At 44.4% G+C, this 15,654-nt stretch overlaps 1 protein-coding gene across 4 annotated transcripts in view; it reads left to right on the forward strand.

Moving 5' to 3' along the window:
• sox2 (SRY-box transcription factor 2) overlaps nucleotides 1-15,654 on the forward strand; it is an 82,055-nt gene that overhangs the window by 63,646 nt on the left and 2,755 nt on the right. For 3 of the 4 annotated variants that reach the window (XR_015861957.1, XR_015861956.1, XR_015861955.1), the window contains one exon: nucleotides 11,535-11,579. The exons of the other annotated variant lie outside the window; for it this stretch is intronic. The gene's annotated coding sequence lies outside the window, so the exon portion shown is untranslated. The remainder of the gene's footprint in view (nucleotides 1-11,534; nucleotides 11,580-15,654) is intronic. 4 annotated transcript variants of the gene reach the window in all.

The raw sequence follows: 15,654 nt of genomic DNA on the forward strand, positions 1-15,654 counted from the left end.
TTTACGTTGTTTTTGCCTTCTTAAATGGGCACATTTTGTGTTCCTCTCCATCCATTCTGCTCTCCTCCACTTCCTGTGCTCGCGTGCTGAGTGTCGTCCTGGCGCTTGGGGATATTTAGACTGCAACAGGTGCGAAGCGCGCGCCTCTGCTTTTTTTTCGCCCGGGGATGAAAAAAAAAAAGACTCCCAGATGTTACGTGTGATAAGCTGCCATGGCGTGTGGTTACCCAGGGTTGGGTCTAGCGGGGCACCCATGGCTGTAATCCCCACGCAAAATAAAACTTCTTAAAACGTTTAAAGCGTACAGAGTTTTCAGTTGTGCTTGATCGAGACAAGAATTGAGTTTTGTGTTTATTAGTATGCAAATGTATACCCTTAAAATTAGGTCGGTCCAATTTTTTTGCCCAAATTGTTCTTTTTTAACCTAGCATTTTTAAGTGTGTGTAGTTTGTGTAGTAATTATGGATGTGTGAGTGTGTGTGTATGTGTGTGTGTGTGTCTATATGTATTATATATGTGTTTGTCTATATATATTATATATATATATATATACACATTATATATATATACATACGTATCTATAATCTGAACACACCAGAAAATCATAATGCATTTCCAGTTAATAATCACAGAGGGCAGCTTTTGCTTGTATTTTGCTCAGCTTCATTGCTGTAAAGATGAAGTTGTATGTAAAGCCTACAAGAAGTGGATGTGTAAGAGAAAGAGAGCACACCGCCCGCTTCTCTTTCCTGCACCTGCACTTCTTTGGCAAACACACGCACGCACACACACACACACACACACACACACACACACACACACACACACACACACACACACACACACACACACACACACACACACACACACACACACACACACGCACACACGCGCACACACACACACACACACACACACACACATACATACACATACACACACACACACACACAGTGAATAAGACCACACACTGACACAACAGCATGCCATCAGCCTCGCAGCGCTCTCGGCCTGTGTTCTAGGTGGCTCCGGGCCTCTACTCGCCCCACCCACACTGGCTCACACCATCACGTCACCATGAGCCAGCAGCTCCGGTTGCATTGATCATCTGTGCTCATTGATGCTGACAGCTTTATAAACGAAACGCCATGTGCGATTCACACTCCATGGTGACATTTTTGTCATACTAACCTGTAAAGGCCGGCGCGGGAACTTGGCTTGACAAATTGTCTTGGGTTATCTGATGCACCTCTGACAGATGAGGATTGGCTAATACTTTTTTTTCCTCCATTGTCCTGTTTTGCCTCTTGAGGAGATTATTTTAGGTCAGGAGAAAGTGTAAACGGCCACTTGCATGCGGATGAGCTGAGGATTTGTGAAAAGGGCCCGGCGACGACAATCAAGCCTGTTGTCATCCGGCCCGCCTGCTCTGTCTGCCGTTACTCTGCGCTCAAACCGGCAATAAAAATAACTCTGCTGCTAAGTAGTAGATGAGGTCATTTCAATGCTACAAAAATTGGACTAACTCCTGGATATTGTTTGATGTCTTTAAAAGATAAACGTCACCAGTTGCTAATCACTGTCAATATGTTCAAACTAACATGAGATATTAAAAGTACGCTAGCAGCATCCAAGGGCACTCTAATTGGTCTTTTCTGCCATCGGCAAGCAGCATCTCTTTATGATTTGAATAAGGTCAAACGCTTGGCTGGCTGCACTCATGCAAAGAGGACAAAGCAGCTCAAACGGAGGCCGACCTTTGGTGTAATTGCAAGACGCGTCAGAACATCTACAGCGTGTGCGCAAATCGTGGCGTGTCGTCAAGGTCCGAATAAATTAGTGAGCGAAATGAAAAAGTAAGGAAAATGGAGCGGCTGCGATCGGCGTGAGGCAACAGGTGACTGGCCGACCGACCGCATGGGAGCAACTGCAAGTGAAAGTTCCGCATGCTCTGCTGATCTTTTGTTGTCCGGAAATTTGGTGGCCGTGGTGAGGATTGCCCCTCCTCAGGCCGGGGGAGGGTTTGGGGTGGGGGTGGGGAGGAGAGGGACGCTAGAGGAATATAGGCTGCAAGGAAAACCAACTGAAATGATTTTCACGATCCGACACGCATGTTAATAGCAGAAAGTTCAATAACATGGTCGGCTGATAATGCTGCGTCGTTTGATGCTTTCAAAAGAACTAAAAGAAAACAAGTTGTAGCTTGGCAAGCTTTTGATGTGCAGCTGCAATGGGGAGCGAGCAGTACCGAAATCATTCATCATGCTTGAGACTATCAGTTTGTCCTCATCAAAATATTGCCCAGATTTGATTGATGCGGAGAGGGAGGGACACATTTTAATGTTCGTTGTTTACAACTGCTGAGGCAAAGCGATTGAACCAGTGGGCGCACTCTGAGCGGCCCCTGAATTAAAAAAAAAAAAATCAGTTTGGTTATTTCAGCTTCTTCTATTGCGGGTTTACCTCGTTATTTTGCTGATTTTCTTGCCATCAATGTAAAAACATTTCTTTCGTTATTTTTAGGGCGAGTTTGTGCACTCCGAGCGCACCACTTCGGAAATTCAGAGCGTTGTGCAGTTCAGTTAGTCAAAGTTCTCCAAAAGACAGAGTACTTCAGCCCAGTGTAGAACAACAAAACGTCCAAAAAATAAATACATTCAAGTTTTTCTTTTTGATTCAAATTGGCTTTCGTTAACCGGAATCCCGTGTGGCCTTGTAGCCAAAGGTGTAATCCTGCTCAGTTGACGGGACTTTTGGTGCCTATAATCTTTGTGGAAGAGTAATGTCGTTGCCATGACTACCGTCCTTCATCTTTTTCATCTTCCATTCGTAGAAGACTCCTGCCAGAAATACAAAAGTAGAAAAACGGTCGTCATGGCAACTAGTTTACCTTTCCACAACGAGGATTTACAGTGCCGGTGTTTATTCTTCATTTTGCATTTGAAAAGTAAAATGTATTCAATGTTGCAAATGTTTATATGGATGGGAAACCGTGTGTGTGTGTGTGTGGGGGGGGGGGGGGGGGTGGTAGTGTATGTTAGGGAGCACTACAAAAATGGTGGATTTTGTTCGACAGTCTTTCGGAGGTTGTTTGTAGGCATTTGGAGATTCCTTGATGGGGAAGGCCGTTGAGCCGATGAGCATGCATCATCATTAACAAGCCGACAGACACGGGAACACCCGCCCGCTTGCCCGCCTACACCCACCCCCCCACTCTCAATTCCCAGCATAGACACTAACCTCTTTCACGCTGTCATCAGACTGACTCTCTCTCTTTCCCTCCAGCTCACAACAGCGCCAGCCATTGTTCCGGGGCTCCCTCCCTCTCTGAGGCCCCCGACCCAACCCAATCCAACCCAACTGTTGACCAACAAGTCTACTCGCACATTAAACGGAGAGGGGGGCAACGGGGGTTGTCCTAATTTAGAATATGACATATCCAGAATTGTATGTTGAGAAAAGAGGGGTTAAAGGGGGTCTGACATGTTTGGAAAAGTTGTGAAAAGAAAGCCATTGATGAGCTATGTGACGGCAGCACGCTAAATAAACAAAACGTGTTAAATCATCAAAAAAAGAACTATCCATTTAAACTTTAAACCACGCCCCCCTGTTGACGAGTAGGTTTCAGCATATGTTGGGCCGCCGTTGGTAAAATTATTAAAAAACTACAATGACACACACAAACACGTCTCACATTGTTTTGAGCCAGTGGTGTGCGCAGCTTTTGATGACGTCGAACGTAAAATGGGTCCATAGGTGTTCAAGTTTGGAGTAGGAAGGGCAATTGTTTTTTTCAGGATGCATAAAAACGTGAGGCCAGTCGTGCTGAGGGCAGTGTGGCTTTCTCTTGATTGCATCAGTTGCTATTCTGGAGCCGGTGACTCTGAGGTCTCCCTCTCTGACAGAAGCTGTTGTTGGACGGAAGAGTGGCCTCTTTCAGTATGGCCGTCCCCTCGGGGCCGACCGGGTGAGATAATCAGACAGGACAGTTAGAGACTGGCAGCCAGGCAGATGCCGTATAGACTCAACTTGTCTCCGTCGCACACAGTAAGAACCTCTATCAAGGGGGGGGACGATTATATTCGCCCTTAAAGTCAAGCCCATTTCCTTTTCACGTCTCACGCTTGCAAACATGAGTAAGTCTTCGACTAATGTACTCAAAATGTTTCATCAAAATATCATCACAAATGCCGAAATGATGACTTGTTTTTGGTGATGCATTTGGCTTTTTGTCCACATGCAAGCAAACTCACTTTGAGGTTACTGCGACCAGACCATTTGTAAGGCCAATGTAAATGCTAGCATACAATGCTACATGCTATAGATGAAGTATTGATTGACAAGGCAACAGATATTTTAACACAAACGGTGGAGCAACACATGTAAATAAACATCCTAAAAATAATGTAATTGCAATACTAAAATTTACTATTGTTGTCTGTTGTGGCTCTTCCAAGTTCACTTGTGTGTGAGTGTGAGGGAGTGAGGTGTTAAATATAGGAGACCCAGGTGTTAAATATAGGAGAGCCAGACAGACCGAGAAAGAGAACGAGAGAGCAGTTCTGGCAATCCCGGGTTGGGCAGGTCATCGAGTAGCATCCGATTGTAAATAAGAGAGGAGTCAGTTCACACGCCGATCAAGTGACTGCCGGGAACAAGCGAGCCATTTGAATCAGGTGGCTATCTCCCTATCTGAGAGATCAGAGCCCTGTCACCCCCCACCTCCCCCAGCGCCCTCCCCCGCAAACCTCTCACCTGGCCCCCTCCCTCTGCTCGCGTCATTGTGAGTCGGGACCCGCACGCACACATATACATGAGTGAAGTGACATGTCCCGCCCTGCCGACTATCAGCGTTGGCAGAATGGCGGGATGAGATTTCACTGTCTCACGTCAAGATGCGGGAGGAGGGAAAGAGAAGAGGAGAGGAATACCCCCCGCAGTCCTTTCACATCCCGGAACTTTGGCGTCTCTCGAGTCAAAAAAGTGGTGCGACTATCATTTTTGTATTAAAGGTGCATGCAATTGCAATTTAACTTTGTTTATAAAGTACTTTTAAAAACGACCACAGCTAATAAAATGTAAATAATAATAATTGGAGGAGTGGAACTGATTAATTGCTATTTCATTCATTTCAATAGGAAAATTGCCTTGATATCTGAACGTTTATAGTTAAAATTAGGTCACAAAATGAATTAACGTCGTTACTTGCGTTACCACTGCATATATAATAATTCTTTGTGAAAAACAGACATAAAGCAGGATTATTATAAACATATGTTATCTTTATGATGACAATAATAAAACATTTTCGTAGGCCTTGTTGGACGTCTGCACTAGTGTAATTCCTATAGTGGCATAAAATAGTAATCAACAAATGAAATGCAACTATATAGCATTTAACTTTGATACAAATCTAGAAGTGCTCGCCGGCCTGCAGGTTTCAATTGAAGCCTGTGAAAAGGCGTATGGCCGCACCCTGAGCCATATTTTTTCATCTTGTGTTGACAATGACCCCCGGGGGAGACGATGATGTGTGACAGCTGCTGCCTGTTCATATTGATTAAATGACAGCCGGAATCATTTACCGATTTACCAACTGACGGCGCTTTACGGCCACGCAGGCCCCGAGGCCCCAAGGGAGGACTCAGGCCTGTTAGCCTTGACAGCCTGCACTTGCTCTTCACGAGTACCCCTTTAATGGCAACACCATCCGCTGTTCATTTTCAAGGCAGAAATGATCAATGCCACAAATGAGAATGTTGCGCTATGAACGTGGAAATACAATTTGTTTGTATCGGCTGAGCAGAGCCAGAACCACTTCATTTTGTTGCATGTCAGTTTTGGAAAATCAGGAGAAACATTAGCTGTCTCCAGGATCCTTGAGAACACGCCCGGTGTGTTCGTGTGTGTGTTGAGCAGAGATTAAAACGCTGATGTATCAGTTGCTGGGATCTTCTCGCTGGTGATTGACAGCTAGCTAGGGGACACAAATGTGGTCACTTTTGATTTGGAGTCGCCATCACAGTCTCCACTGGCAAAGTCAAACATTAACATGAGCGTCTTACTTTGTTGTGGAGAACAAACACAAAGTTCACACTGGAAAAGTTCACCATGGCGCCAAGAGTCAACTTTCGGATGGACTCAAGTGAAAACCGGACATGCGACAGCAGCAAGTTTTACTTTCCTACCCGGCCGCTGCTCTCTCGTGCTCTACTTGCACATCTTTCGTTTTCTTTCTGCCTCGGCCGCCTCTAACCCCGCACCGCCGCCTTCCTCCTCTCGCTCTTCCCACTCCTCCTCCTCATCTTCCTACTTCTCCTCACTCCTCATCTCGTCTCGTTTCAGTAAGCAGGATAAGGCTCGGAGAGCTCTGTCGTCGTGGTAACTGCCACAAGCATTCAGTTTGAAGTTTGAGGAGGTCAGTTTGCGGGTCACAGTGCCCCCCATCACGACCCAACCCAGCAACCCACACACACACACACACACACACGCACACACATGTAAGGGTGCTGTGGGGGGGGGGGGGGGATTGGCCCCATATACACATGATGTTTTTTTTTTTTCCCTTTAGCCCAGCATCCAGAACTTTTGTGACACCAACTTTTTCAACTTAAGCGACTGAAATTTAGCTGACTGTAGTGTTGGTGGGTTAGGGTTAGGGTTAGGGTTGGTGATGTGCTTCATTTGAACTAATGTTCATTTATATGCCCTAATGTTTAGATCATCGTCAGACAATCTGTAATAAATTAATTGAACTTCTATGTCGTTTGTTACAGTCCCACATTTAGTTGACCTGAATACATTAGCAAGCCTTACAAAGCAACCTCCAAATTAGATAAACCCACAAAACCTTCAACTTGCTCATCAATGCGGCTTGCTATTGAAGCAGACAAAATAAAGTAAAATTTAAAAAAATCAACCAAAGCCACCACTTTGACATTAAATCATTAATGAAGGTCAGGCAACTTCCTAGATAGTCAAAAATTATCTTGCTGGCGACACTTTCATCACATATTCTTGGAAAGCGATGAAAAAGTCTGCCATTTGGAAGTTGCTCATGTCTTGAATTTATTTCTGCCCTGTCTCCATTGCAAAAGGTTTCTGATGTAAATGTTTTCAGTCAGTTGGTGGCTGAAACTCAGCAGGTGGTCCGGCAAATCCAGCGTAACCCCCGGCAACCTCTGTCCAGCCAATCCAAACGCTGCCTTACTGGCTACTCCGCTTAGTTGGCCCTGACAGGACCCTGAGTGTGTATGTGTGTGTGTGCGTGCGTGTGTGTGTGACCGTACGTGTGTGTGTGTTTGTGTGCGTGTGTTTGTGTGTGTGTGTGTGTGTGCGTGCGTGCGTGTGTGTTTCAAAAGCCCTTGTTGATGAGTTGAGCCTTTTCAGTGGTCATTAAAAGTTTATTGGAAAGCTGTTAAAATGCATTTGTGTAGGTAGTTGCTGTGAAAACAAGTGTATAAAAAATCCATGGACACGAGTCTTAAGGTATTTAAGAGTATTCACACTTTTTTAATTGTACAGAGATTTTAATTTTTTTTTTAAATATTTCCTCATCCAGGTTAAAATATTTGTAAAAGTGTTTTCCGTGCCAGTTCGCTTGTTTTTTCTTCTTCTCGTCTCGCATTCTATTGTCGAGCCTGCAATCACTTGACACTTGCCTCTGCTCACGTGAGATGCTTCACATCTCCAGACGTGGCTTTGAAAGTCATTTCACTGTTTGTTTCTTTATCTTCCAATATTTTCTTCAACCTTCATAGAAAGTATGTTGAATACAGTTGGTTCACATCTGACTTGGTCGAGTGCTGGCATCATTCCTCATTTTCTTATTTATGTCAGTGTGTGTGTGTGTGTGTGTGTGTGTGTGTGTGTATGTGTGTGTGTGTGTGTGTGTGCGTGCATGTGTGTGTGTGTGTGTGCGTGTGTGTGCGTGTGCGAGACGTGTGCACTCGCATCAGCTTTGATTGCCTTTGAGTGGCTGTGAGTGGCGGGTCCATTCCAGCCACTTCCCGGGTCCATCGTTTGAGCGCTTTATCATGTGTGCGCGTGTGTGTGTGCGCTCTTGAAAGCAAATAGATCCAAATGAATCAATCATTGGAAAGCAAATAATGTGAGCCCTCAACTCCCAAACTGCATCCACCCTTGAGATGGTACAGTTGTCCAAATTACCTCCGTGTGCTGACCGCTGCCTTGAATCAACTGAGATTTTTTTCCCATTTCTAAATGTCAACGTACTCTGACATGCTAAACAAGCACAATTTGGTCCAGACAAAAACAAAAAGTTATATTTGGGATTGAGAGAGGTTAAATTGTCAACATGCTTTGCCTTTGTAGATGATGAGCGTACACGGTGGTGTATGTGTTGAGCTGAGCTTTTTTTTTTTTTTTTTTGGTCAAGTTGGCATTCGAGGTCATGGGCGCACGTGCTGGTGTTTTGTATAGAAAGTGCTGTGTGCGCTACAATGAGGATTTGGTGCCATCAGCACAGTGATGTCAGCACACAGAGAGACAAACAAAGGCCCAGTCCAAACCCTTTTCCAACCACAATCCTTCCGCACACTGTGGGGGGGGCCCCTTTTTGGGCACCCCAGCACCAGGCTAACACTTAGCACCTAGCATGTTTTTCGCAAATCGCGCAATATTACTAACTGACGGCGAGATAGAGCTAAACTTTATTTACTGTGCCCAAAACAGAGATTGTCAAGTATTGTATCTTGCATTGTCCAAAGATTTTGCTGCCAATGGTGTCAAGTCGTGCCCAATGGCACCATGTCAGCTGGACTGTGAGCCTTTATGTTCTTATTTCATCTTCTTCAGAGGCATTTTTTTAACACAACAGATCAACTATTGGCATTTGTGTCTTTTCATAGAATGCCCTTCTGTCCTAAACATAAGAGCTGGCCTCTGTTGTGTTGTTGTTGTTTTTCTTTCTTTCATTTTTTTTTTCGGTCAGTGAGCTGCGGGTTACTGGAAGCAGACAGGTCCTCATTGTACTCGAGGAAGGAAGACTTGCGTTGCACAGCTCCCCATTCACTCAAGTCTGGAGTCACAGAGCCGCTGTGTGTGTGTGTCTGTGTGTGTGAGTTGATGGTTTTGAGTGTGTGTACAGTACAGCATGTGTACAATGACCGTATAAAGTGTCCGTGGTGAGTGAATTGTTGGTGCTGTATATCTCAGCTCATGGTCTGTTTGGGTGACTGGCTGCCTGTTGCGGAGTGGAACACTGTCCTCCTTTGACCCAGTTCAAGGGGGAGCAACGCCTGATAGAGTTGACTGAAATGTCAAGTTGTATACTGTGCGTAGGGCCACATTTAATTACGTTTGTTTCAGATATTACAAGTTATGGAGTTGCTGGATCACAAAGAATTTACATTGCTGCAACTTTTCAAGATGATCTAATCTCATTCCTGTCCAAACAATTGTCTTCTTACACATATACCATAATTTCCGGACTATAAGCCGCAACTTTTTTCCAAAATTTTGAACCCTGCAGCTTATAGTCAGGTGCGGCTTATATAAGATTTTTTTTCTTGATTTTTGTGATGACTTGATCACTTTTATACACTCGTAAAAGGCTGTGGACCACTGTTGTGCGGTATCTTGAAGAAAAAAACAACAACAAAAATACTGTTTTGAAACACTACTATAACTGCTGCTTATTCTGGCTGTCTTGCTTGTGACTATTATGAGCTTTAGTAGGAATGCACGCTAGGTGACTTGCATCAAGGGGCTCTAAACCAGGGGTGTCAAACTCATTTCTTTCGCGGGCCGCATTGTAGTCAGAACTTCTTTCGGAGGGCCATTATGACTGTCAACCCAAATAAATGTATGAGCACCTCATATTATATACAGTAAAAGCTACAAAACTAACAAATAACTCATTTTCAAATCAGACGAGTAAAAACTGGTCAAATATTTTTAAAAAAAGGTATTATTAAAAGTGAAGACAATTTGCAATTCTAGTAATGACACACGAATTAATTGCATAATTTGTCTTCGCGGGCCACATAGAATGACGTGGCGGGCCGTATCTGGCCCCCGGCCTTGAGTTTGACACCTGTGCTCTAAACCCTTTCTCTTAGTCTGCCATGTGACTCAGAGATTACACAAAGCAGTGGCGCTGTTTGGACCATCTGCATTTTATTAAAACCCAATCAATCAGCATTTAAATTCAAGTCTTCTGACATTTTGCTCACCAAAAACAAGTTGTAATGAATGTGAACTTTTAATGCATTTTATTCAGAGGGTTACTTTGAACCCTGAGGCTTAAATGGCGGTGCGGTGTATTCATAGATTTTTATGGCCTCCAGGGGGCGCTCTAGCAGGAAGCAAGAGCGAGACAGACGAAGAAGCGATAATGCGCCGAAGAAGACGTGCTAGTTTGTGTTTTGAACATTTCGCGCATCACGCAGAACGCGATCAAGACGAACATTACTGAAAGGAAGCTTTTATACACAAACTGTCATTATGGGGGACAAAAGAAATGCATATGATGCCGCTTTCAAGCTAAAGGCAGTCGCTGTTGATGACATTGTGTTGCGGCACCCTTTTCTTTATTTCGTGGTGCCGTCTACACTGGAGCTATACGTGTCGCTCGCTAGTTTAATGTAACTTAGCGCTTCGTGCATGAATAAGATCAGCATGAACAGACCCTCATCACACTCGAAGAAATGCATAAAAGCGACGACGAAAGAGAGACTGAGAAAGTGTGAGGCGAAGGATGTCTAACGCTATTCCAATCGGACACTGAGGAAGACTTCGATGGTTTCAGAAGACGATGAAGCTCTTTATTTTACTAGTATGTTTTTTTAATCAGCCCTGTTAGTGCTGTGCTACCGTGTTGCTGCTGTGTTACCACTGCGTCTCAGTGACTTTTACCGGTATGTTTTATTTAATCAAACCCTATTAGTGCTGTGTTACTTCCGTGTTGCTGCGGTATAACTGCCACGTCACAGGCAGTGTTTGGAAAGAAATGTTAAGGTATGTTATTAAAACTTTAAAAAAGCTTTCTGTGTCCAGTCTTTCTTTGTTAATAACTCGCTTGCACACTTCCGTGTTGCTGCGGTACTACTGCTGCATCACAGGTAATGTTTAGAAAGACATGTTAAAGTATGTTATTCAAACTTTACAAAGGCTTTCTGTGTACTGTCTTTCTTTGTAAAAAACTCGTGTGCATGTGCGGCTTATAGTCCGGTGCGGTTTATGTAAGAAAAAAACTAAAATATCCCCGAATTTTAGCTGGTGCGGCTTATAGTCTGGTGCGGCTTATAGTACGGAAATTACGGTATTTGCATAGGAACATTTTTTTTTGCTCGGAGTAGTCCTTCTCAAATTAGGGCGTGAGAATGACTGGGGAACATGTTTGTGTTTTTACTGTAAAAGAATAAAGTGTAATTACACATCCGCAACAGTAGATGACAGTAGTGCTGCCGTTTCTTTATTTGTTCATTTTAATTTCAGGAAAATGGATGCAGTTCAAACATACGTTAATGAAATTAATTCAACTCATAATTTTTCTTTTTTTCTTCCCCTAGTGAGGCGAATGAAGTAAACGACAAATGAGTACTCCATGATTTAGGGTACGTACACGCACACATACACGCACATGCGCACACACAGCATCCCATAGAGAGAGGCAGTAATGCCCTGGAGGGTGCCAGTCATGCCCAGCTTCCGTTACGCTCCAAATTGAGCGTGGCACAAAGTGTATGAAGTCAGCCATCTGGAAGAATGCCAAGCATTGTCCGTCCCGCAGCTGGATGATAATTACTAGAAAGAAGGACGGACAGAAGCAGAGAGAAATAGGCAGATAAATCAACAGAGTGAGCTTTGCTGCCCCGCGACTTTCGTTCTTAGATGTGATTTTTCTCGTTAATTAACCTTTCAAAGTTTGGCATTTGGTTTGGAATAACTTGTAAGGTGGATGACCTTTTTAATCATCTAAGTGTTGTCCATGTTGTTTTGAAAACACACTTTTGTGTTAACCTAATATTTGACTTTCTTGCTTATTTGGGGAAATTAATGACAGCCTAATAGGTTACAATGCTACATAAAAACAAAGGGAACAAATGACAGTTTGGTGTTTTATTTCTGGGTCTTTCTAATTCAGTTGTGGTGTACTTGTTTGAATCTTTGCTGTTTTGCGCTTGTGTGAGAAGGCGTTGTGAAGGCCGAGCGAGTGGCACCAGCTTCCAGGCATGAGGAATGTGTCAACTTCTTGTCAACTATGTGTTGCTTTGTCATCACACCAAAGAGCACTGGAAACACGTAAAGTTGCCTTTTTCACACCTTCCACTCCTCCTCCCACTCTGCAAAACACACACACACTCACTGCACACACTGGCAGCAGTCGCTACTGCAGCTGTGACCAGAACAATAGCATTCCTCAGGTTTTAAACGCTTGGCACTTAGATTCCTAACAGTCAAATTCCTGCTGGGGGGTTAGGACGTCGAGAGCTGCGTGTGGCTCCATGATGTTCCGACACATTCAATTTGAGCAAGATGTTTGACTGCTTGTGATGCTCCACGCACCTGTTGAGTCGAGATGGTCAACATCTCCCACTGGCCAATTGGCTCGTGTTGTGGTACAAATGTAAAAAAAAAACAGTTGAATTGACTCAATTTTATTTTGTCAAGCAGATATGTTTTGTCCGTAGACTGTGCACCTTCTTGGGAAACGTATCTGGATCCAGTTGATTTTGTTTTGTGCAACCACTTGACCAAATAAAATTGAATCAATTCAACATTTTGTTTTCAGCGTAGACAGCTTGAAAAAAATAATGTACCAATTTCCCTTCTGGATGGAATACTGGACAGCGAGAAAGAAAATCTCCACCGTCCCGGTCGCTTTAATTTGCTGAAATAATTTTACGAAGATACAGTTGATGGAGCAGAATGGCGTGTAGCATTTTGTTGAACTCAAAACATTTGGGTTTGCCGCGACTGACTTTGGTCCACCCGGCACTGAGCTGTCCAATCAACTCATCTGGACTAACCCCTAAAGTAACAATTTTCTCATTAAGCACGGCTGTTTCACAATTTAAATATAAATGAATCTAATTTACTGGACCTCCGGCACGATGAAGGGGACTCATTTAGAGGCAATCTAAAATTAATGAGGGCATCTGGAGGGAGCGGGAGCGAGCGTGCGTGGCTTAACAGATACAAGCGTTCACAAGCTACTGTACTTTCAACACTGCAAAATCCTCATTAATTTTCAAGTTAATGGCACCAGTGTACTCTCGACTCTTCGGGAAGAGCCTTCGCGGGGCCTCAAACGCACGGCAGCCACGTGTTCAGAACGACTCTTGTTGTCAAACATCTTTTGTTGTTGAGGAGCATTTTAGAAACACCTTTAGATGTACTCAAGTCTAATTTTCACATCCAAGAATTGCAGAATGGGCCACCTTTCTTGAAGACTCAAATTTGTTGTCAGTTGTCGGAAAGGTTCCAAATGTCAGAGTAAGACTGAGAATCTTCGTCGTAGATCGTAAGTGACCGACTTGACGCTCTGAGGCAGCCGTGCTAACGAGCTCACCACGCCAGCGCTAAAATGAGTTTATTTTCATCTTTCAACGAGCTCGGGCTGGCCGGTGGCACCATTTCAAGGCTTTGCCCCTCCCGAGGACCTTTGCCCGGTCAGCCCAGCGGATGCCAACTGGCTCCCGTGGCGACTGTTTGGTTTTGCGCTTGGAATTCCCAACGGGTCGGGATCCAGAGTGGTTAGGCTGAGCCCGAAAGGCCGGCGGGCTTGTCAGGTGTCTCCACGCATTAACGTTGCTGCGCTCACACTCTGAGCTGACAGCGCGGCGAGTCGGAGCGCGGGGGGACGCAAACGCTAATCTGACACGGTGGGAGGTACGGCAGCAAGACAAACTTTTGCTTCTTCGGTTCTTCCCATTTTGCTTTATTTTCGTGATTTTGTTGTTGCTGACCAAGAATGTGACATATCAAAGTGGATGTACATTTAATGTTGGACTTTTTTGGTACAAGTCATCTAAATTTTATTGCGAGAGCATTTCACGTGCCAGCAACTTGGGCCAGGTCAAAATGCTCTTCAGACAAACATTTTCCAACAGAAATGGATTCGACACATATTTTCTCTGATGATTCTTATGGCACTGACCTTCCCAGCATTTGTTTTTTCTTTCAGCTTCCGTTTAGTCTCATCCTTAAAAGCAGCCGGCTGATGGATGCTGCCTCAACATTTTCTTTAGCCTTTAACCCTAACGCCAGCTGAGCAACAACACTGACATTTTTACACGGCAGGAATCAAATAAACTTGCATTGTCTGTGCACAAACAACTTCCTGCGTGTAGACTCGCTGCTTGTTAATGGGGGCGGGAAGGGGAAAAAAAAAGACCCTTCCTGCTTCTGACCTCCAACCTCATTCTGCCCCACCCACAGCCACCGCTTACACAGCATGGTGCATCTATAGGAGGGGAGCTTGCGACGGCGTTCGTCTGGGGGGGGGGGGAGCCACAGGAGGTTAGGTTAGGTTTTAGAGGAGGGGGACAATTTCTGTCCTGGGCCAAAGTATTGTGGGGGTGATAGGAGAGGACATGCTGGGAGGGCTGACTATATATTCTCCTCCCTCCTGTGCTACCTTTCCCTCCCCTTCCCCTCCTGCATCTCCAGCTGTTGGGCTAAAGTACATTACATGCTTGCTAATCAAACCTCTATTACAAGTCTGGCGGGAGACTGGAGTGCTCTCATTCTTTCTTGTTTCTTCTCCCTTTGGTGCTTCTCTCTGCTGCCCCTCCTTAAGTCGTTCATGCCAGGAAATGGGCCGCCCCTCGCAACATGCAAGAGATGCACTGAAACAGGTGCTCCAGCTATTGGCCTTCGGTTTTGGCTTCGGTTTCGGTTTAGGCTAGGGTAGCTTAACCCAACGTAGCGATGTTTGATGCCTGTGTCACTGCAGATGACTGACTAGCACATTCAGGAAAGTACGATAATCTCAGAAGCCATCTGATGAGTCACACAAGAGAAAAGAAAACCATGATTACATAGATAGACCTGGTCTATGCTTTGATTTTTGATCAGATATGCGGCATTTTTGTATGCCAGTGAAACCTTGCAAATTGTAATTTCCAAAACAAATGCAGAGCAAGGGCTCAGATATGCACTCTCCTTTTAGATGTTCAAATCGAATCAATTAAATGTGACTTTCAAATGGAATGTAGTGCATTAGAAATTTTCTTGTGAATGTTACCGCAAGCTTCATTCAGGAACTTTTGTGGAGTGTTGCCATTGGTCAACATTGGCCCGTAGTGATCTCCTTCAGACAAACGACCGTGCCGCTTTGAATGAGCCATAAAAGCCTCTCTGCATCTGTGTGGTCCTGGTCGCCGTAAAGCCGAAGACAGGTTGAGCTCTGCCCTGTGTGCATGCTGTACATCTGGATCGACATTCAAAAATAAGTCCTGACATTGCTATTGCCAGATCGATTTCTTGTGCTCTTGAGGCTTTTGGAAATTCTGCCTGATTATGACCATGATTTGTGTTTAAGAATTAAAAGTACATTAAAATGCAAGATTGATGGCTTCCGTGCAAACACGATGTTCATTTATTTGATTTCACTTCCAGTTTAGCAGGTTTCCTCTTTTGCGGTTCCCTCCTCCTTGCTTGATAATTGGATTTAGCGAGCACCTG

The sequence above is a fragment of the Syngnathus floridae genome, chromosome 13 (assembly GCF_059516105.1).
Source record: "Syngnathus floridae isolate MCC-2025c chromosome 13, RoL_Sflo_1.0, whole genome shotgun sequence".
NCBI classification, from domain to species: Eukaryota; Metazoa; Chordata; class Actinopteri; order Syngnathiformes; family Syngnathidae; genus Syngnathus; species Syngnathus floridae.